A 24,050-nucleotide genomic window follows, 5' to 3' on the forward strand; every position below is an offset into this window, starting at 1 on the left:
TTTATTAGCAATAATAATATTATTAATAATTTGGTCTCGCCTCCTCTTTTCCTAAAAACAATGATCAACATTTACTGAGTGCTTACCATGTGCCAGGTACTGTGCTAAATATTTTAAATGCATTGACTGACTTCGTTCTCTGTGTAATTCTGTGAGGTTGATACTATTATTATCCACATTTTAAAGATTAGGAAACGAGGCAACAGAGGTGAATTAAGCGGGCTAAGCTCCCACAGCCAGTGAGTGGCAGGCCAGGATATTTTCCTACTTTTGCCTGGAAGATTGATTGCCTGATGCTTCATCCTGCCTCCAAACAGTTATCCCTCTCAACTGCCACTGGCCCAGACAGAAGCATGAAAGATCTCTATGCAACTTTGCTGTACACAGGGCACCATGTGAAGCATCCAGCTGTGACTTCGGGCAAGTTATTTAAATCCACGGAGCCTCGGTTTCGCCACCTGTAGAGAGGACTAATGTATCTTTTCAGAGTCCTTAAGAAGACTGAGTAGCACAAGGTTTGGATAACACCTAATGCCAATTCCCAATACAGGGACGACACTCACTGAAGGGGAAAGTAAAGAAGAAATGGGAATAGTCACCTTCAGTTAATGGAGGAGAGGGGACTCAAATATGAGCACTATTAAATATGCATTTTTGGAAATGAAAAAAGAAAGATTGTGTTCAGAGTGAACCTTCAGATCAGTGGCCTCCAGAGTTTGGGCATTTGAAAATGTAGACAGTGAAGGAACTGCATGACTAACACCTTGATAGGAAATGTACTGTCCCTCAGGTCCACCCAGGGTGCTATGGAAGCACAAAGGTGTTCCCATAGAGGAGGAGACTAGGAGAAGGGGCCTAAGAAAACTCCCTGGAAGAGGTGGTGTTTACGTTGAATTGTGAAGGGTGGATAGAACTAATCAAGAAAGGGGGTTAGAGCATGCCCTATAGAAGGAACAGCATGCACAAAGGCCCAGAGGCAAAAATGACATCATCATCATCGAAACTATCTTTGAGTACCTGCTATGTTATAGGTACTATACTGTACTAGGTACATTCTATATGTTATTTCAAATCTCCACACAACCCTGTAAAGTACACATTATTACGCACATTTTACAGAAGAGCAAACTGAGACTTCATAGGTTCCATAGAGTTGTGTACATGGTAAAGCTGGAACTGGAGAGCCCAGGCATGCTGACTCCAAAGCCCAGACTCATTCTGCTGCACTGAGGCCCTCCTTTGAGACATGAAAATCCACTATGAGTTTGGGGAACCATGGACTATTCAGTGTGGTGGAGATGTGTCTGGGGAGTGAGAGAAACTAGGCTAGAGAAATAAGCAGAGTGCAAGTCTCATACAGCTTTAAAGGCCATGATCATGAATGTGAGTCATTTCCCTTCTCTGAGCTTGGGGGGTTTTCCCTTCATGTAAGGCAGCATTAAGAACATGGACTCTGTTGCCAGACTGCTTGGGTTCAAATACCACAACACCACTTATTACCTGTGTGACCCTGGGCTAGTTATTTAATCTCTCCATGTCTGAGTTTCCCCATTTGTAGAATGGGGATAATGGTTATAGAGTTGTTATAAAGATTAAATGATTTAATACCTGCAAAGGACTTAGGACAGTACTTGGTAAGTGTGATATAAATGTTTTCTGTGGCTATTATTATCTAGTCAATGAGGCAGGTGGACCAGGTGTTCTCAAGTATTTCTAGAGTCCTCTTTCCCTCTAACCTAAGCCTCTCCCTGACCAAGGCAGATCCTCGCTGCAGGCCACCCATACCCTCTTAACTTAATTAAAGGGAGAATGCCTTCTCCCTGGCAGCCTTTCCACATCCTGCCGATCTATTAAAGGCTTGCTCTACTCTACTCCTATGCAGAACCTTCTCCACATACCCCCATCCTAAAATTTCCTTAAAGCCTGAATTATTTATGCTGTACACACTAACATCTCTTTCATTTTGTGATGAACACAATTCTTGCCTTCTCCTTTCCACTGTTAGGTCTCTTGAGGGCAGAATTGTGTTTTCTATTTCTGAGATGCCCCACAGTAAGTCCAGGAAAACAACTGAATGACCACCTGATGTCAAAAGAGCAGAGTGGAGCTTCTCTCAGAACCATTCTGAATACCGTTGGTCTTGTGTGTCTGCAGAGGTGGTGGCAGTCGACAGGGTGCAACTGGATATGACCAAGAAAACCTCCTTGTCCAAAATATTTCCCTCACCTGGGCCAGGTGTTCCACCATCAGCAATGTCTTTGTCTTAGGCTCTTCCCTTTCTATAACCCTTTCTAAAAATGTAAATACTCATGGGATCTTTATAAGATGGAAAAAGCAGCAAGATTCAAAATGGGAATATGTGGAACAGTGGTGGAAAGAAACATGTAACTGAAGTCAAGTGTCCTCATTCCAATTCCTGGCTCTTCTAATTCCCACGGAGAACTTTCATGAATCACAGTCTCTCTGTGTTTCTGTCTGTATAAAGAAATATTACCCTGTGTAATTCCCAGCATCTCTCTGGCTTGAACCTTCTATGATTCTACTAATGAATCAAATAATGAAAATTCAGGCATACTTTCAGGCAGCTAAGGAAATATTTCTTGCTTCGTGTCTGTCTTTCAAGCCCTGAGATTGTTGATTGATACAACTAGCTCAGGAATCAATCTTGACATTTATCCAAAACTTTAAAGAGGTTCACATTCTTTGATCCAGTCATTTCATTTCTGTGAAATCATTCCAAATACACCAGAGCTTTAGCAATGAAGACTTTAAATACAGTGATATTTATAATAATGAAAACAGAAACAGCCTAAATGCTAAATCATATGGAAAAGGCTAAGTAAACTATAGATTCCATTCATTCAATTGCCAAGTAGCCTTTAAAAAAGAACACAGCAGGGAAAATGTTTATGCTTTAAAGATAATTTTTTTTAAAGTATGCAACATTACATGTACAGTATTTTCACAATCTTGTCAGACAAACAAATCAGAAGAAAAATTCTGCATAAAAGAAAGATTGAAAGGTAATATAACAAAATGGTGGGATTTAGGTGTGAATTTTTTCCTGAATTTTCTAATATGAACATATAGTTATTTTATAGTAGAACAATACTCTTTATTTAAATAATCTATTTAACAGAATTTAATATGCCACAAATTGTAATATGGATGCTAATTTCTTGGACAGTAAAATGTCAAAAATGTTATATCAGACCTTCAGACTACCCAGCTCCAGTCTACTGAAGAGTGGCCTACCTCACAGACATAGAAAACAAACTTATGGCTACCAAAGGGGATAACGGGGCTGGGGGGCAGATAAATTCAGAGTTTGGGATTAACATATACATGCTACTATATATAAAATAGAAAAACTACAAGTGCCTAGCACAGGGAACTATACTCAATATCTTGTAATAACATATAATGGAAAAGAATCTGAAAAAGAATACTATATATATATGTGTGTATATATATATACAAATGTGTACGTATAACTGAATCACTTTGCTGTATACCTGAATCATTGTAAGTCAACTATACTTCATTTTAAAAAAAAGAGTGGCCTAAAGAGTGACCAGCCCTGTCACTCTTTACCTGTGTGACTTTGGGCCAGTCACTTAACTTCTCTGAACTTCCATTTACTCCAAGTATAACATAGGGGTTAATTGCATAAAACAACTTAGCACAAAGGCATGCTCAAAGTACCCACTCAATAAAAATTAGCTATTATTGGTTATAATAGTATTGTTGTCTTTTCCCCACCAATTCTGATAGGAAACAAAGATGAGTAAATTTCCAGTAAAAGGTTTTGCTTTTTGTTTTTTGATTTCACGTTTTTTAGGGGGGGTTGTTTTGTTTTTCTTTTCTTGGTTTTTTTGTTGTTGTTTACTAAAATATGAAGATGGGTTTGATGGTCTGCTTGCATTCACAAAATTACTCGCCTAACTTTTACACTTGCATTAATGAAAACAGAATCATGATACAAAGTGGGACAGGAATCTAAACAGCAGAGGACAGGTTCCTAGTATATATTTATTTTAAAAGACATTGTACTATGTAGAGAGAAAGCATGGGGTTCACATAACTGGAGATTAGTCATTTAAACTCTGAATATGAAACCCCACTGTAGGATCAGAAGAGGCTTTCTCAGGCATTATCCCCATCCGCAGCGATATTTCCAGGAGTTAACAACTGCAGTCTGTGGCATAAGTGGATTGGAACAAAACTACCTGTGAGAACATTTAGGAAGCAGACTTATTTCTTAATACCTTTCTCTAGCCCTCAAAAGATTTGAAACAGCTATATTTAAAGATAAAATGGTGTGAACCAAAGCAAGGAATAAGATCATGCTAACAACTGATGTATAGGAAAATATTACATATTGTACAAAAGGAAGAGGAAATAGTGTGGTTCTTTGAGTGTGTGGGGAGGAGGTTGAAAACATGACATTAAAGTCAAAGGATGTGGAGAAAAGGGAACCCTCTTGCACTGTTGGTGGGGATGTAAATTGATACAGCCACTATGGAGAACAGTATGGAGGTTCCTTTAAAAAGTACAAATAGAACTACCATATGACCCAGCAATCCCACTACTGGGCATATACCCTGAGAAAACCATAATTCAAAAAGGTCATGTACCACAATGTTCATTGCAGCTCTAGTTACAATAGCTAGGACATGGAAGCAACCTAAGTGTCCATCAACAGATGAATGGATAAAGAAGATGTGGCACATATATACAATGGAATATTACTCAGCTATAAAAAGAAACAAAATTGAGTTATCTGTAGTGAGGTGGATGGACCTAGAGTCTGTCATACAGAGTGAAGTAAGTCAGAAAGAGAAAAACAAATACCGTATGCTAACGCACATACGTGGAATCTAAAAAAAAAAAAAAGGTTCTGAAGAACCTAGGGGCAGGACAGGAATAAAGACGCAGACATAGAGAATAGACTTGGGGATGCAGGGAGGGGGAAGGGTAAGCTGGAATGAAGTGAGAGAGTGGCATGGACATACATACACTACCAAATGTAAAATAGAAAGCTAGTGGGAAGCAGGCGCATAGCACAGGGAGATCAGCTCGGTGCTTTGTGACCACCTAGCGGGGTGGGATAGGGAGGGTGGGAGGGAAATGCAAGAGCAAGGAGTTGTGGGGATATATGTAGATGTATAGCTGATTCACTTTGTTACACAGCAGAAACTAACACAACATTTTAAGCAATTATACTCCAATAAAGATGCTTAAAAAATAAAATAAAATGATTGAATTTTTAAAAATAAATTAAATAAAAAAGTCAAAGGAGACTAACACAAACACACACACACACACACACACACACACACACACACACACACTTAAAAACACAGCAGGCAACATGGGTTGCTTAAATCTCCATGAATTGGTACTGAGCAATCTTAATTGATACTGAGAATTCAAAACAGTATCTTAGGACTTGCATCCTAAAACGTTTAAAGAATCATTTAGATTCTTTGAAAAACTACTGTACCATGTTTGAAAATTCTTGGAAGCCAGCGTTTCCTGGAGATCATAACAAGGACAAAGGCACCACCTACCTTTCAAGAAAGGGTACAGTCAACATAGACATGAAAGGTAAAATAAATCTAATGTTACTCGCAGGACAGCATCTAAAAAAATAATTTCACAATAAAAATTAAAAGAAAGGGAAGAACAGAGAAGAGCCCACACCTGTGCTGCTCAGATCTCCCAGATGGACATTGGAAATAGTTTTTGATGGTTTAGGGCCTCTTTCACTTGACCCCAGCTGTGTGGCTGACAGGGTCTTGGTGCTCCGGCCGGGTGTCAGGCCTAGCCTCTGAGGTGGGAGAGCCGAGTTCAGGACATTGGTCCACCAGAAACCTCTCTGCCCAATGAAATATCAAACAGTGAAAGCTCCCCCAGAGATCTCCGTCTCAACGCTAAGACCCAGCTCCACTCAGCAACCAACAAGCTACAGTGCTGGACACCCTATGCAAAACAACTAGCAAGACAGGAGCATAACCCCACCCATTAGCACAGAGGTTGCCTAAAATCATAATAAGGTCACAGACACCCTAAAATACACCACAGAATGAGGACGTGCCCACCAGAAAGACAAGATCCAGCCTAACCCACCAGAGCACAGGCACTAGTCCCCTCCACCAGGAAGCCTGCATGACCCACTAAACCAACCTTAGACACTGGGGGCAGACACTAAAAACAATGGGAACTATGACCCTTCAGCCTGCGAAAAGGAGACCCCAAACACAGTAAGTTAAGCAAAATGAGAAGACAGAGAAATACGCAGCAGATGAAGGAGCAAGGTTAAAAACCCACCAGAGCAAACAAAGGAGGAACAGGCAGTCTACCTGAAAAAGAATTCAGAGTAATGATAGTAAAGATAATCCAAAATCTTGGAAATAGAATGGAGAAAATAGAAGAAACTTTTAACAAGGACCTTGAAGAACTAAAGAGCAAACAAACAATGATGAACAACACAATAAATGAAATTAAAAATTTTCTAGAATGAATCAATAGCAGAATAACTGAGGCAGAAGAACAGATAAGTGATCTGGAATATAAAATAGTGGAAATAACTACTGAAGAGCAGAAAAAAGAAAAAAGAATGAAAATAATTGAGGACAGTCTCAGAGACCTCAGGGACAACATCAAGCACATGAACATTCAAATTAAAGGGGCCCTAGAAGAAGAAGAGAAAAAGAAAGGGACTGAGAAAATATTTGAAGTGATTATAGTTGAAAACTTCCCTAATATGGGAAAGGAAATAGTTAATCAAATCCAGGCAGCACAGAGAGTCCCATACAGGAAAAATCCAAGGAGAAACATGCCAAAACTCATATTAATCAAACTATCAAAAATTAAATACAAAGAAAAAATATTAAAAGCAGCAAGGGAAAAACCAACAAATAGCATGCAAGGGAATCCCCATAAGGTTAACAGCTGATCTTTCAGCAGAAACTCTGCAAGCCAGGAGGCAGTGGCAGGACATATTTAAAGTAAAGAAAAGGAAAAACCTACAACAAAGATTACTCTACACAGAAAAAAATCTCATTAAGATTCAAAAGAGAAATTAAAATCTTTGCAGACAAGCAAAAGCTAAGAGAATTCAGCAACAGCAAACCAGCTTTACAACAAATGCTACAGGAACTTCTCTAGGCAGGAAACACAAGAGAAGGAAAAAACCTACAGTAACAAACTCCAAACAGTTAAGAAAATGGTAATAGGAACATACATATCGAAAATTACCTTAAACGTAAATGGATTACATGCTCCAACCAAAAGACATAGACTGGCTGAATGGATACAAAACAAAACCCGCATATATGCTGTCTACAACAGACCCACTTCAGACCTAGGGATACATACAGACTGAAAGTGAGGGGATGGAAAAAGATATTGCATGCAAATGGAAATCAAAAGAACGCTGGAGTAGCAATTCTTATATCAGGCAAAGTAAACTTTAAAATAAAGACTATTACAAGAGACAAAGAAGGACACTACATAATGATCAAGGGATCAATCCAAGAAGAAGATATAATAAATGTAAATATTTATGCACCCAACATAGGAGCACCTCAATACATAAGGCAAATGCTAACAGCCATGAAAGGGGAAATCGATAGTAACACAATCATAGTAGGGGACTTTAACACTCCACATTCACCAATGGACAGATCAACCAAAATGAAAATGAATAAGGAAACACAAGCTTTAAATGATACATTAAACAAGATGGAGTTAATATTTATTGGACATTCCATCCAAAAACAACAGAATACACTTTCTTCTCAAGTACTCATGGAACATTCTCCAAGATAGATCATATCTTGGGTCACAAATCAAGCCTCGGTAAATTTAAGAAAATTGAAATCATATGAAGTATCTTTTCTGACCACAATGCTATGATACTAGATATCAATTACAGGGGGAAAAAATGTAAAAAAATACAAACACGTGGAGTCTAAACAATACACTACTAAATAACCAAGAGATCAATGAAGAAATCAAAGAGGAAATCAGAAAATACCTAGAAACAAATTAGCTTTGAAAACATGATGACCCAAAACTTATGAGACGCAGAAAAAGCAGTTCTAAGAGGGAAGTTTATAACAATACAATCCTACCTCAAGAAACAAGAAACATCTCAAATAAACAACCTAACCTTACACCTAAAGCAATTAGAGAAAGAAGAATTTAAAAAAGGTCAAGTTAGCAGAAGGAAAGAAATCATAAAGATCAGATCAGAAATACATGAAAAAGAAATGAAGGAAACGATAGCAAAGATCAATAAAACTAAAAGCTGGTTCTTTGAGAAGATAAACAAAATTGATAAAGCATTAGCCAGACTCATCAAGAAAGAAAGGGAGAAGACTCAAATCAATAGAATTAGAAATGAAAAAGGAGAAGTAACAACTGACACTGCAGAAATACAAAGGATCATGAGAGATTACTACAAGCAACTCTATGCCAGTAAAATGGACAACCTGGAAGAAATGGACACATTCTTAGAAAAGTACAACCTTCCAAGACTGAACCAGGAAGAAATAGAAAATATAAACAGACCAATCACAGGCACTGAAATTGAAACTGTGATTAAAAATCTTCCAACAAACAAAAGACCAGGATCAGATGGCTTCACAGGCGACTTCTATCAAACATTTAGAGAAGAGCTAACACCTATCATTCTCAAACTCTTCCACAATATAGCAGAGGGAGGAACACTCCCAAACTCATTCTATGAGGCCACCATCACCCTGATACCAAAACCAGACAAAGATGTCAGAAAAACAGAAAACTAGAGGCCAATATCACTGATGAACACAGACGCAATAATCCTCAACAAAATACTAGCAAACAGAATCCAACAGCACATTAAAAGGATCATACACCATGATCAAGTGGGGTTTATCCCAGGAATGCAAGGATTCTTCAATATACGCAAATCAATCAATGTGATACATCATATTAACAAATTGAAAGAGAAAAAACATAAGATCATCTCAATAGATGTAGAGAAAGCTTTTGACAAAATTCAACACCCATTTATGATAAAAACTCTCCACAAAGTAGGCATAGAGGGAACATACCTCAACATAATAAAGGCCATATATGCCAAACCCACAGCCAACATCATTCTCAATGGTGAAAAACTGAAACCATTTCCTCTAAGATCAGGAACAAGATAAGGTTGCCCACTCTCACCACTCTTATTCAACATAGTTTTGAAAGCTTTAGCCACAGCAATCAGAGAAGAAAAAGAAATAAAAGGAATCCAAATCGGAAAAGAAGAAGTAAAACTGTCACTGTTTGCAGTTTACATGATACTATACATAGAGAATCCTAAAGATGTTACCAGAAAACTACTAGAACTAATCAATGGATTTGGTAAAGTTGCAGGATACAAAATTAATATGCAGAAATCTCTTGCATTCCTATACCCTAATGATGAAATTTCTGAAAGAGAAATTAAGGAAACACTCCCATTTACCATTGTGACAAAAAGAATAAAATACCTAGGAATAAACCTACCTAAGGAGATAAAAGACCTGTATGCAGAAAACTATAAGACACTGATGAAAGAAATTAAAGATGATACAAACAGATGGAGAGATATACCATGTTCTTGGATTGGAAGAATCAATGTTGTGAACATGACTATACTACCCAAAGCAATCTACAGATTCAATGCAATCCCTATGAAACTACCAATGACATTTTTCACACAACTAGAACAAAAAATTTCACAGTTGGTTTGGAAACACGGAAGACCCTAAATAGCCAAAGCAAGCTTTTTTTTTTAACATCTTTATTGGAGTATAATTGCTTTACAATGGTGTGTTAGTTTCTGCTTTATAACGAAGTGAATTAGCTAGACATATACATATATTCCCATATCTCCCCCTTCTTGCGTCTCCCTCCCACCCTCCCTATTCCACCCCTCTAGGTGGACACAAAGTACCGAGCTGATCACCCTGCGCTATGCAGCTGCTTCCCACTAGCTATCTATTTTACGTTTGGCAGTGTATATATGTCCATGCCACTCTCTCACTTCGTCCCAGCTTATCCTTTCCCCTCCCTGCATCCTCAAGTCCATTCATCTACGTCTGTGTCTTTATTCCTGCCCTGCCCCTAGGTTCTTCAGAACCATTTTTTTTTTAGATTCCATATATATGTGTTAGCATACGGTATTTGTTTTTCTCTTTCTGACTTACTTCACTCTGTATGACAGACTCTAGGTCCATCCACCTCACTACAAATAACTCAATTTCGTTTCTTTTTATGGCTAATATTCCATTGTATATATGTGCCACATCTTCTTTATCCATTCATCTGTTGATGAACACTTAGGTTGCTATCAGCTCACTGCTTTGTGAATCATATACATATGACTCACTTTGTTATACAGCAGCAACTAACACAACATTGTAAAGCAATTATACTCCAATAAAGATGTTTAAAAAAAAAGAAAGGTAAGAACAGCACAGGGTGCTGAGTAACAATCAACACTACATTATGAAGGAAAAAAAATACTGCTGAACAATGTAATTTTTGTTGGTAACAGATGACAAGTCTAATGGATTTTGGATACCAAGCAATATAACATGTATTGACCTTAGAAAGTCTTTTGATTCCACTCCTGGCAATGACCTACTCATTAACGAGCTTGAAAAATATGGTTCAGACCATATACAATTGGCACTAGAGGATGATATTGACAAACTAGGTTTTGATAGTTCAATAAGATCCAGAGGCAGGGAAGCGCACTGTGTTGTGTTTCTCAAGGAACTGACCTAATGCTGATGCTCTTTAATATTTTCATCAGTACTCAGTTGGTATAAGGCAAATATGCCTGTTCATTATAGGAAAATACAGTAATGAAAATTTTCAACCCGGAGATAAGAAATTCCATAATAGATGGTAGCTAGTTTTAACTTTCTCCAGCAAAAGAAAATAGATCTAGAAGAGTATATGAAAGATGGGCAGAGGAAGACACTAGTCTTTGACACATACTATCTTCTAGGATAAGGCGAAAAGGAGGTCATAGAGAGTTATGGTGGAGAGCACATAAATGATAGGGATCTCAGAAAAGGAGCTCTGTGTAGATATAAAGATTAAGGCAACTAGTGGAAAAGGCTGAAAAGTCATTTACAAATATAACTGCAGGTCAAAATCTGATGGTGATATGTGACCCGCAATCTAATATACCTGTTGGAAAAAAGTACAGTGAGGCGCAAATTGCAAAATATGCCTCAGGAGTGCGTTTAACGCAAGCACTCAGCAAAGAAGGTGAACTAATCGGCTAAAATGGATAGCATTCATCATGGCAATTTTTCCTCTGAGGGTAAATAGTTAAGGAGTTGAATGTGGATGGAGGCTTGATGGATGCTACCCTGGTGCAAAAGCATATAAGATACTCAGAAATCAAGAACATTCAACAAAATGCAGTCTAAGAAGGCAAATGTTTTGTAACAAACCAAAAACCATGATAGAGGTCCCCAGGTGATCATGAGGAAATTGTGGGGCAATTGTGAGGATCCCAGAATGGATTATGTCATTTTTAGTCCCTGGGAAGAAAGAAGAGGTGAGAGAGCAAGAAATAGAGTTGGCTGAAGTGACAATTCCGCAGAACCCTGGAAAGAACATTGGAATGCTTTTACAAAAGTCCACATCTAGCCAGATCACAGAACCCTAATGACAAGTACTGAAAACTGCATGATTGTGTAGAAGTGCAATTTGGAAAGCCCTAAAATAAGAAAAGACACAAAAAGTAAAGAGGAAAACATTCTTCAATGAGTTAAGGCAACGAAGGAGGCTGAAGGAAAGAAAAACATGCTTTTCTAGCCAACCCTCTTGCTCCTCACCCCAACCCCTCCCATCATCCCTTGCAGGGCTACAACCAGATGGCAACCAGGAAAAACTTGTAATAAAAGCGAATTCTGTGGACCTGAAAAGAACAAAATTAAGGGGTATTAGGAGCACACAGTTGTTAATCTTTATCTCATGTAGGTCTTAGCTTTTAGATTTCTTACTGAGGATTATTTGGGCACCTGTGAAGCTTTGAGAAGAGAGGCAGTAACTTTTCTAATCCTAGTAATATCTTTTAAAATAAATTTATTTTTAAATTTCATAATACGTTAACACATGCTTATTATTAAAAATATAGAGAGAAGTATATAAAGCAAAATGTGGGAGTGTTCCTTCACATTGTCAATCCAAATCCCCTCTGGAGAGCTAGAGCTAATCAGTATTATCAGTTTGTAGTGTGTCCTCCCAGATCTGTTTCTGTATGTTTATACACACACACACACACACACACACACACACACACGCACACACATTTTTTAAAACTATATAGACTGGAGATTGGCTCATGTCAGTACATATAGTTCTGTCTCAATCCTTTTAACAACTGCATATCTCATAGTATTGATATGCCAGTTTATTTAGCCACTGGCCTAACTGATAGAAAATGAGATTGTTTTCCATCTTTTCTAGCATAAACAATGCTGTGATGAGCATCTTCATATGCACAAATTTGGGCACATATTGAGTATTTCTATAGGAGAGGAGACATTCCTAAAAGTGGAATTTCTTGGCATACACATTAGAAGTTTTGATAGAAGCTGCCAAATTGTCATCCAGAATTTCTGTTAAAATTTATTCTCAAGAGTATATGAGGTTTCTTTCATCAGTGTTTTGTAGTTTTCTGAATACGAGTATTTTGCCTCCTTAGGTATTTTATTCTTTTTGTTGCAATCATAAATGGGATTGTTCCTTAATTTCTCTTTCTGATTTTTCACTGTTAGTGTATAGGAATGCCAGAGATTTCTGTGCATTAATTTTGTATCCTGCAACCTTACCAAATTCACTTATTAGTTCTAGTAGTTTTCTGGTGGCATCTTTAGGATTTTCTATGCATAGTATCATGTCATCTGCAAACAGTGACAGTTTTACTTCTTTGTTTCCAATTTGTATTCCTTTTGTTTCTTTCTCTTCTCTTAGTGCCATAGCTAGGAATCCCTATCAAACTACCAACGACATTCTTCACAGAATTAGAACAAAAAATTTTACAATTTGTATGGAAACACAAAAGACCCTGAAGAGCCAAAGCAATACTGAGAAAGAAAAACGAAGCTGGAGGAATCAGTCTCCCTGACTTCAAACTATACTACAAAGCTACAGTAATCAAGACAGTATGGTACTGGCACAAAAACAGAAATATAGATCAGTGGAACAGGATAGAAAGCCCAGAGATAAACCCACACACATATGGTCACCTAATTTATGACAAAGGAGGCAAGAAAATACAATGGAGAAAAGACAGCGTCTTCAATAAGTAGTGCTGGGAAAACTGGACAGCTATATGTAAAAGAATGAACTTAGAACACTCTCTAACACCACACACAAAAGTAAACTCTAAATGGATTAGATACCTAAGTGTAAGACTGGACACTATAAAGCTTTTAGAGGAAAACATAGGAAAAACACTCTTTGACATAAACCACAGCAAGATCTTTTTTGACCCACATCCTAGAGTAATGAAAATAAAAACGAAAACAAACAAATGGGACCTAATGAAACTTAAAAGCTTTTGCGCAGCAAAGGAAGCCATAAACCAGGTGAAAAGACAACCCTCGGAATGGGAGAAAATATTTGCAAATATATTCCAAAATATACAAACAGCTCATGGAGCTCAATATCAAAAAAAAAAAAAAATTAAAAATAGGTCGAAGACCTAAATAGACATTTCACCAAAGAAGAAACACAGATGGCCAAGAAGCACATGAAAAGATGCTTAACATCACTAATTATTAGAGCAATGCAAATCAAAACTACAATGAGGTATCACCTCACACTGATCAGAATGGCCATTATTAAAAAATCTACAAACAATAAATGCTGGAGAGGGTGTGGAGAAAAGGGAACCCTCCTGCACTGTTGGTGGGAATGTAAATTGATACAGCCACTGTGAAGAACAGTGTGGAGGTTCCTTAAAAAACTACAAATAGAACTACCATACGACCCAGCAATCCCACTACTGGGCATATACCCTGAGAAAACCATAATTCAAAAAGAGTCATGTACCAAAATGAGAGAGTGACATGGACATATATACACTACCAAATGTGAAATAGATAGCTAGTGGGAAGCAGCCGCATAGCACAGGGAGATCAGCTCGGTGCTTTGTGACCACCTAGAGGGGTGGGATAGGGAGGGTGGGAGGGAGACACAAGAGGAAGGGGATATGGGGATATATGTATGCATATGGATGATTCACTTTGTTGTCCAATAGAAACTAACACAGCATTGTGAAGCAATTATACTCCAATAAAGATGTATAAAAAATAAAATAAAAGTAAAGTAAAAAAGTAAAATAAAAAAAAGAGTATATGAGAGTATCTCTTTCGCTATACCATCAACAACCCTGGATGTTATCTTTTTTCCCCTTTCTGAGAAGCAAAAATAATGCTATTTTTTTCATTTGGATCTGTATTTTCCTATTACCAGTACCTAGGGGCTTTTCATATGATAATTAGCCATTTATATTTTTTCTGTAAATTTCTTGTTCAAAGATCCTTATTCATTTGGCTGTTGGCTTGTTTATCTTTTCCTTGTTGGTTTTATATTAGTTCTTTGTAATTATGTATATTAACCCTTTGTCATATATGGTATAGTTATTTTCTTCTAGACTTTCACTTGTCTTTTATTTTCTGTAATATCTTAAAATTATCTTTCTATAGGATTTTCTGTTTAGAAAACCAACAATTTTTCAAATTCTAGTATTAAATTGTCTTATTTTTGAATAGAATAAACCTTATACCATTTTACATTCTCTGTTATGTACATATAGCTAATCTTTCTGACCAATGTATTATTAAAGCTGAGCCATACTTTACCTGTTGAGTTGTGAATTCTTTTCTAAAGCACTTAAAGGTAGCTTTCACTCACTTCAAAATCCTATATTTTATGACATTTTAGCCAGGCCCTCCAGGTCACATGCCTACCTTTAGGAATCATGCTGCTAATGGGTGCTATGAACCAATCTACCTTCGTCGAGCCCCAGGCAGACGAGACAGCAACACATACTTGCATTAAGACTCTTAAGCCATCTTGAACTGCTGCTATTTCACTGTCCTGTACAGGACTTAAGTGGCATAAAGTAAATGAAACTCTTCATCCAGGCCTCAAGAGAAAGGTATATGGTTAGAGGGGCCAAAACTCTGTGTCCCATTCCACCCCACAACCCATCAAGCACGTCCAATGGCAACAGAATCTGTTGTATAAAATGTGCCAATTTATGCCACAGTTTATTAGCTTGCCATGTAACTGACAAAAGCAAAGAACTCATGATTAGCTGACAGATTTACAGACTGCATACCCACTACTCATCACTACAATTTCAGAGCCAAGCATGGCTGTAAATAGGTTTTCTTCATTTTCAAACACTGCAGATAATATTTGGTAAAACATTCAAATTCCCTGGCTCCCTTCCACATTTGCTATCTTCCCAATGCTTAGGCCCCATATGGAAAGACAAAAAAAGCTGAATATTTAGAGGGCCTTTATCCCCAGCCCCCTCCCCTGTGTACACAATGTACACAGTCATTGCACCATCTTGTGGCCATGCCTATAAACTGCACATTCCTTGCTAGTAGGCAACCTGCCAAGATCCTCTCTGCTGAAACCTTGCAAAACATCCATCACCATCTTGTCTTCTTTTTTTCTCTTTCCAGCCACCAAACTGGAAAGGAAAGTCTGTGCTAGCAAGGCTTACCCACTGTGTTTCCTAAGTCCTTCTCTCTCTCTCTCTCTCTCTCTGGCCTGTCAGGATGGCCTCAATGCCTCAATCAGCTCTAACAACTCAATCAGAAATCCTGAAAGTCAGAAAAGTGACTTCCAGAATAAATTCTTCACAAAGGTACTGTTTCTTTCAATCACCAATATCACCTACCCATAGACATAGCAGGTCTATGTTTGATTTTTAAACAACTCCTCTATAATCCTGCATAGCCTCTGAAGAGCTATTAAGAGGCAGAAGAACCCAAGGAAGAGTCCTCATTAAAAACAACAGCGACAAATCAAAAAAATCAGCTTAAACACTGCAGAAGAAAATCACCTGTCACCTCCATAAGATGGCGTTTCTCTGAGGGCTGTGATGATATGACATATTTAAAGGAGTAACAACGTTTGGTTCAAAGTACACTGAGTCAAACAGGGAAGTCTGACACACTCAAGCAGGGTTGAAGGATACAGGTTATATTTTTCTACTGTGAAGGAGTAAGGAGCATTTGATTACTGGCTCTAAAGTATGGGGGTTGAGTCAAAGCCACTGTGTTGGCTTTGTAATGAACCCACTTGCCTAGGCCAAGCTACATTTCCCAGTATTCCCTTTCCCGGATGTTTCAGCTAGAGTGGTCTCCAAGACAGATTCAGAAAGGAAGCAGCAACCATGTTGCACACCTTGTCGCTTATCTGCTGGCTCACCTTGTTGCTGTAAGGATGTGACTGGGCCTGCAACTGTTCCATCTTTCCCTGTATCCTCCTTCAGCTTCTCCAACTTCTGGACCGGGTGTGCATGTGTTTAGCTTTGTGACAAAGTGTCCTGGCCTCTTCAGGACAGCCATGCTATCAAGGTCAAGGCAACAAGTACTGGCATGGGTTTCAACCCATCCTCATGAGTTCCACCACATTCTTGCTTTCCTCCACTTTACATCCATCTTTCCTTCCCAACTGCCTGCCCTGTGGACTTTAAGCTTCAGCATCAGACATAAAGACAACTACGTTACAAAGATGACCGAACCGGCTCCCACGACTGTGTCTTGCCAAATTACTAAAACAAATCTCTTTATAGATAGATAGATATCCTTGTGGTTCTGCTTCTCTGATTTAACCTCTGACTGATAGAGCCACATTACGGATGGACCACACACAAAGAAACTCACTACACCACGAACGGCCCTTGAACTTAAGTGAAGCTTTTCCAAGAATATAATTCAATGAAGAAAGCCCCAATACATTTCCTCACAGGAAAAAATCTAATCCAAACACACAGGTCTTGTGATGGGCAAGTCAATAATAGGAGACAGAAGATGCCTAAAAAAGCACACTTTTACCCTAAAGAATATATTTACAGTTCAGTAAGGGAGATAAGGCAGGCACACAAAAAATAAAATTCAAGGCAATATGTGATAAGCTCTGGAAGAGAGGTTCAAAGTGTTGTCAGATTATCTTCCTGACCAAGGATCCACTATCAAACTGTATATAGAAATGACCACAAACATCCTACTGCATCACCTCTAAGGATATGCCTACGGTTCTCAAGTTTTCCAAAGGGTATATAAATCAAAGAGAACAGCATCCTATCAAGTCGCATAAAAGCTTATTTATCGCTGGAGGAGAGCTCTTAGAGAGGAGTTCCCAGGTTGGGAGGCTGCCCAAGGCCAGGGACCAGGATGCTGGGTCATGTGCATTGGGGCCTGTTAAGAACTCAGTGAATGGCTGAGTTGGGGCAGCAGCCCCTGCTATAAGCAGCTGCCATATTCTCAAGAACTAGACTGCTGATGGTCCAGGGCTGCCTGGAGAGGAAAACCAAGATAGAGAACATAGAGATCAGGATTGTTCTTTCCATTACAAGTGACCCTTCATGATAACAGCCTTTGCAGCAGAATTCATTTCAATATCCCTCAGTCAGTAATTAATTCATCAACAAATATGTATTGAGTACCTAAAATGTGCTCCCTTTCTCCTCTGACGCACTGCCTCCGTGCAACTAGCTCCGTCTCATCCTTCATGTTGCAGTTTAAATGTCACCTCCCAAAGTAGTCTTCCTTGTTCACCCTAAATATTTCTTCTTTGTTACCCTTTATCACTTTCCTCTATACATTTCCTTCACGGCATTTAGCATGGTCTGGCATAATAATTGACTTGTAAACTATTTTGATTAGTATCAGTCTCCAATGCTAGACTGTAAGCTCCCCAAGAGGGGGGCGGTCATATCTCTTCCATTTATATCTGAATATCCTAGATGAGCACACACCCGGGCATACAGTAGGTTAAATATTTGTTGAATGAATGACTACCAGGGCACTGGACCTATGAAAACGACTGGGACAGGCCATACCCGTGCTTTCCTGGGGCTCACAGCCCATCAGAGGAGGGAAATGGGCAACCAGAAGAATGAATGGTAGAAATGGCCTCAGACAGCTTAACTCATCACGTCTTAAAGATACTCTTACCCCTATCAAGTTTGTGAAGTGCATATAAATCAAAGAGGACAAGGTCCTATGCATTCATGCAAAAGACTATTTGCTATTCTAGGATGAGTACTGGGATGGGGGTTGACATGGAGGCTGGGGGGAGCACAGGTGAGAGATGACTAAATCCAGGTAGGAGGGGGTCAGGGAAGACTTGCCAAAAGTGGTGACATCGAAGCAGAGACTGAAAGAGGAGCAGAGGTTACCTGTGCTAAGAGGGTGCCTTTATGTGTGTGCGTTATTGGGTGGGGGAACATGCGACGGTGGTAGAGAAGGCAAGAGTGAGGGGGATACAGAATAGCATTTAAGGCAGAGAGAACAGCATGTGTAAAATGCCTCTAGGTGAAATGAGAGATGATGGGAGAACTCAAATAGCTCCTCTTGGCTGCTGCCTGGAGTGTGAGGGGCAGGTGTTAAGAGATAACACAGGCAAGTGCCAGATCCTGAAAGGCCTTGAATGCCAGACTAAAGGTCTTAGAACGACACTCCAAGATAGTCGCTGAGTGGGCTTTATTTACAACTGTATCATTTTGTTGGTTATATGCAACCAGGGATTAAAATTAAATGCATGAAGTAATGCTAAAATTTAGTACTAATACTAAAGATAATCATAGTTTTCAGGACAAAAACTGGAACTTATGGACTGACAATGGATTAGAATAATAGAAATCATGATCGTCACGGAAAATGCACAGCCCGTGGCTGATGTGTTCATTGCCTGTACTAGAGTCAACACACAGGGAATTCTGAGTACAGAGCCAAGTACACTTCGCGCATCTGCTGAATAGCGATTCCCAGCATTGTTGAGGATAGCCATTGTTCTTATCTATCCAAAAAAGGTAACTGCCAAATTTACACAGATATTACTGTGTCCAACAAAGTACCCAGTAGGTGTAAAATACAGTACTGGACCCCATGAGGGGAGAGTAGGAGAAAAAGAGAAAGAAAAAAATGTATAGAAATCTAGTTTCTGCAGGGATTTGGGGAAATATTTCCTTTTAGTGATAGTGAATTCAATTACTGGGTAACTTAGCAGAATTCAATGAATGGTTGGGGTGGGGGAAGAATGTAAAACATTACCAAGAAACACAGTGTAGGTGTTCCATTAAAAGTTTCTGAATGAATAAAACATATTAGTCCAAAATAATAAATTGCTTCAGTGCTAGAAATGTCTACCCATATTAATCCAATCAAACTGCAAAGAACCAGAACTCTGTTCTAAAATGCTTTGCATGTTTTAACTCATTTAATTATTACCACAAATCTATGGAGTAAGTACTATTATAATTTCAATTTTAGAAATGAGGAAAGTTAGGCTCAGAAAGATGAAGTCATTTACCCTAGGTCACACAGCTAATAAGCCAAAGCTTATTAGAGTTGATTAAAACTCTGTTAAGATGGCAATCAGCCAAAATAAGATTTTATATAGAGCCTGTTAGAATCTATGATATCTCAAAAACTTCCATTCAAATTCATTTTGCAAGTCCGATGCCTGGGACAAGAACTTTAGCCTGAAGCAAAGGTTCAAGTTCAAGTAAGGTGGCATTCAATGATGAGCATGGGCAGAGAGTGGGGGTCAGATTATAGAGAGCTTTGTGTATTTAGCTGATGAGTGCGGACTTCCATCTGAGGACGGTGCAGAGCTCCCAGCACTTTCTGAGAAGGGCAGTGCGGTGATCAGACATACGATTTTGGACAGTAGCTCTCCAATGTACCTGCGCATCTTAGAATCTCCTTACGGTCATTTTAGAATCTCACCCAAAAAGGCAGGATCTCTCGCTTTGTACCAGAGATTCTGATTCAGAACCTCTGCGGTGGGGCCCAGGGAATCTGCGTCTTTAAACAAACACATCAGGGAAGCTCCTGAGGCCACAGGTCCATGGATTAGGTTTTGAGATGCAGTTTTAGGAAGATGAGGGTGGTGGTCAAGAAAGAGGCTGAGGGCAGGAGAATAGTTAAGAAGGTATTGTGACCATTCATGTGGGTTACATAGAAACCTGACCTTGAGTGGGAGTGCTGGTAAATCAAAACAATGACCGCCCTGTCAAGTTCCCTGGAGTTTGGGAAAAGCATGTTTCCAACAGCGACAGATGCTGAAGAGCATTGGGAAACTACTGATGACTGTTTAGGTCAAACTCATTCTTGATAAGTCCTGTTCATCTTAACAAGTCAGTGCTGAGGCTCCTTACTTAACCTTCCTTCCTACCTGTTCACTTTTGCAAAGCCTAAATCTGCCTCTTGGGTCAAATTCACGAAGTCTTTGCCACGTAATCCCAAGGCCCTTGATGGACGCACGGTCCTGCTCTAGCTAGTTTCAGGGACAGAAGACCTTTTTCAGGCCTGAGAGAAAAAACCACTCTTGTGTTTGAATTAACCTCTCCTGTGTTTCCTTGAGAAAGCTGGTGAGGTCGAGCTCCAGTTGGCTGATTAGGGCCTATCAAGCTATGGTTAAAGCACTCTCTGCTAAGACTTGACAATTTCTTTCAGGTCCTCCTAAGTCACATGAAACCCAGTAGAGCATTTTTAAGTCACAAAAACTGTTAAACTTTTCTTAGGCCCAGTTAGGCATCAGTAAATCTTACTGAGCTTTGTGAAGTCACAAGATTTAACCAGGCACAATGAGAATAGAATTTACACAATTTAGTGAGACTTGATGAGGTTTATTGAACCTTATCCTGCCCTTCAGGCAATAAGATCAAAATTTTAAAATTCAAATGAGAGGGAAGCAAACTATTCTATTTCTTTTCTTTTTTTAAAAGTGAAGTGAACTACCTGAATTTACAAGACTTGTGTGTCCCCTTCCCTGAGGGCCCTTCGTGACTGCTAACGTGATAAACTAGGAGGTGCTTTTAATGGGTTACTCTCCTTCCTCTCTCCTAGGTGGCATAGATACATTTTAATAGGGTCTTCTGCACAGGCTGCTTTCACCCAGAGTAGAGACTTGGAGTGTGGAAATTCCAAGCACCCACCCAGACCGGTGAGGGAGGCAGCTAGATCTTTGGGGCTCTCTGGGATCTCACTGTGAAGACAGGCCCATACTCTGACAATGTTGGGTGGGGAGGTGGGTGGGAAAGGAAGGGGCCTGCTGGTGAGTCATCTTTGGTAAGTGCACTAAAGTAGGTCCCCAATCAGCCAGGGATATCATGCATTTTCACTGCTGGAGAGAGTATGGGTGACTCACTTGGCATTTTGTGGATTAGATCTTTCAGGAGATCTGTTCACTGGCTACATTCAAAACTCAGAAGTAAATCTTAGGGTAGGTCTTTTATACATTTAATTATGTAACCTTTGTTATATATATATATATATTTTTTTTAATTAGAAAAGTTTTTTTTTTAATCACAACAGGACATATACTACTTTTGGCTTATTTTCTTGCCAGCACTTTCAATTCTTCATCTCAGAGTCAGTCTTTAGCTATCAAAGACACAGGCATCCATCAGACATCTAGGTTTCAAACTCGTAGCAATAATAATGATAGTGCCATCAAATACGTATTAAGCTTATTTTATGTCAGGCACTGTTCTAAGTGCTTTACAAATATGAACTCATTTAATTCTCACAACAACCCTCTGAAGTTGGAGCTATAATTTTCTCCATTTACAGGGGAGGAAACTGGGGCATGGAAGGGTTAGTGACTTCCCCAAGGTCACAGACCTGGTAAACAGTGGGGCTGGGATTCAAACCCAGGCAGTATGGATCCAGAGCCAACATTCTCAACCTGTAACATCAGCAGTAATCAGTTTGGGGGCTTAGGGGCTTAGGGTCAACCATCCACTATATTCCTATTTTGGAAGGAAAACCAGGATACATTGTTGAGCTTAAAAAAATGGAAACTGAGTAACATTGAAAACTATATGGTTTCATTTTTGTTATCAATATTATATGTGTGTGGGGAGAGAGAAGGGGGGATTAGATTTGAATGTGAAAAGGACAAGGAGGTCTGGAAGAAATCATATAATTATACTAGTTACTTTGGGGGAGTGAGAATTGTGTAGGTAATTGGTCATTTCATTTTTTATTTACATGTTTCTATATCATTTGCAGTTTTTACAACCATGTAATCAAACACACACACACACACACACACACACTGAAGAACGAATTAAGCTTTTAACTATACTCTCTGGCACAGCATTTGGTTTAGATTTCCTTAATCCTTTGAGGAAAGATCAGATTCTTCCCTGTTCTTAGGCCTAATGTGGTGCCTTTCATATAATAGTAGGTACCCCATAAATGTTGGTGTGTTGTTGGTTCATTGGGAAGTGTGTTGTTTGAATCACACCCTTCTGTTCTCTCTGACTCTGGAATCATTATAAACTCTGCCAAGATTTTACTATTTGGGAAATTTTGACTGGCTCTCTAGCTCAGAGGTTGACCAATTTTTTTCTCTCAAGGGCGAGAAAATAAATATTTTAGGTTTTCGGGCCATTAGATGTATGTTGCAACTGCTCCTGCCTCTGGGGTATGAGAACAGTCAGAGGAAATATGCAAAGAAAAGGGCATGGCCGTGTTCCAATACACTGTTATTTACAAAAGCAGGTGGAGAGCCACATTTGGCCCCAGGTCTGTCCTTTTGGGACCCCTGCTCAAACAGTGTCACTTGCACTGACAAACAGCTGGTTTGCTTTGTCCTCAAGATAGTTTTCTCCTGCAGTTCTAAAGGCTAGTTCTGAAGGTCTGATTGATGTGTTATAAATTTACTTTAGGATTTTTGAGGTCTTGATCTAATTCCTTTGATGTTTAAAACTGTCAACTCACTTCACTTTGGCCATTTGAGAGATTAGGATTGCCTTATTCCACAATCCCATGGGGTTATATTTGGAGTCAGCATACGCTGTGTCTTGTTAGACTCTTTAGAAAACACCTGGGCTTTGTTTATTTGCTTGGTTTAATCCCTAGTGAAGACAAGAGAACAGTATTCCTCAGCACAGGGCAAGAAAGCTGGGAGTTGCATATCACCAGCCTGGACTACAATGTTGGTCTCTTCTGTGTCTCAGGCATGGGGAGAATGCAGTTGTCTAAAGCCTGTCCTGTGATGTTTTATGGCTCTTTTGGGCTACCTCAGTAGACCCTTTGCTCAGCTTCTGTGTCCAGAAGGATAGGGCAGGTTTTCAACATTTTCCCCACTTCAGTAAGTACTCTCCAAGAGTAGCCTCCTGGAGGGTAAAGGGAAATAATCTTTATTTCCTAAATATTTCAAGTTCTTGACCTCTACATTTCTGTTCACAGTTCCTCCCAAGGGGAAGCCATGGGACCCTTTTGCAGTCAGGACCTTTGACCACCCGATTATTGCTCAATGAACAGTTGATGGGCAGAATTTTTAAAGTATGAATAGCTTGCAGGCTGAGTATAGTTAAACCCCCCAAATTTTGTAGCTTTCTTCCCTCTAATCCTATGAACTGACATCTAAATTCTCTTTTCAAAAGGGCAAGAACAAATCATCCCCATCCATAGTCCTAACCATAAGTTTGTTTGGAAAGATATGTACATTGAATACAATTAGAGCATATTGTCTTCATAACTTTAAAAGCCAATACTTTAATGCTCACCTTTAACCTCTATCCTAGACAGAGGGGATAGATTAAAAAATAAAAGTGCTATTTTTCTTTTCAACATGTGCTTAGATGTGCGAGTATCTCCTTTAATAATTTTTAAATTAAAACACTCACATATTTCATTTGCATAGCATAATGGACTGAATGTTTGTCTCCACCAAATTCATATGTTGAAACTCTAATCCCAGTGTGATGGTATGTGGAGGTGTGGTCTTTGGGA

Source organism: Monodon monoceros, unplaced genomic scaffold (genome assembly GCF_005190385.1).
Source record: "Monodon monoceros isolate NGI ecotype Baffin Bay Population unplaced genomic scaffold, NGI_Narwhal_1 Super_Scaffold_22, whole genome shotgun sequence".
NCBI lineage: Eukaryota > Metazoa > Chordata > Mammalia > Artiodactyla > Monodontidae > Monodon > Monodon monoceros.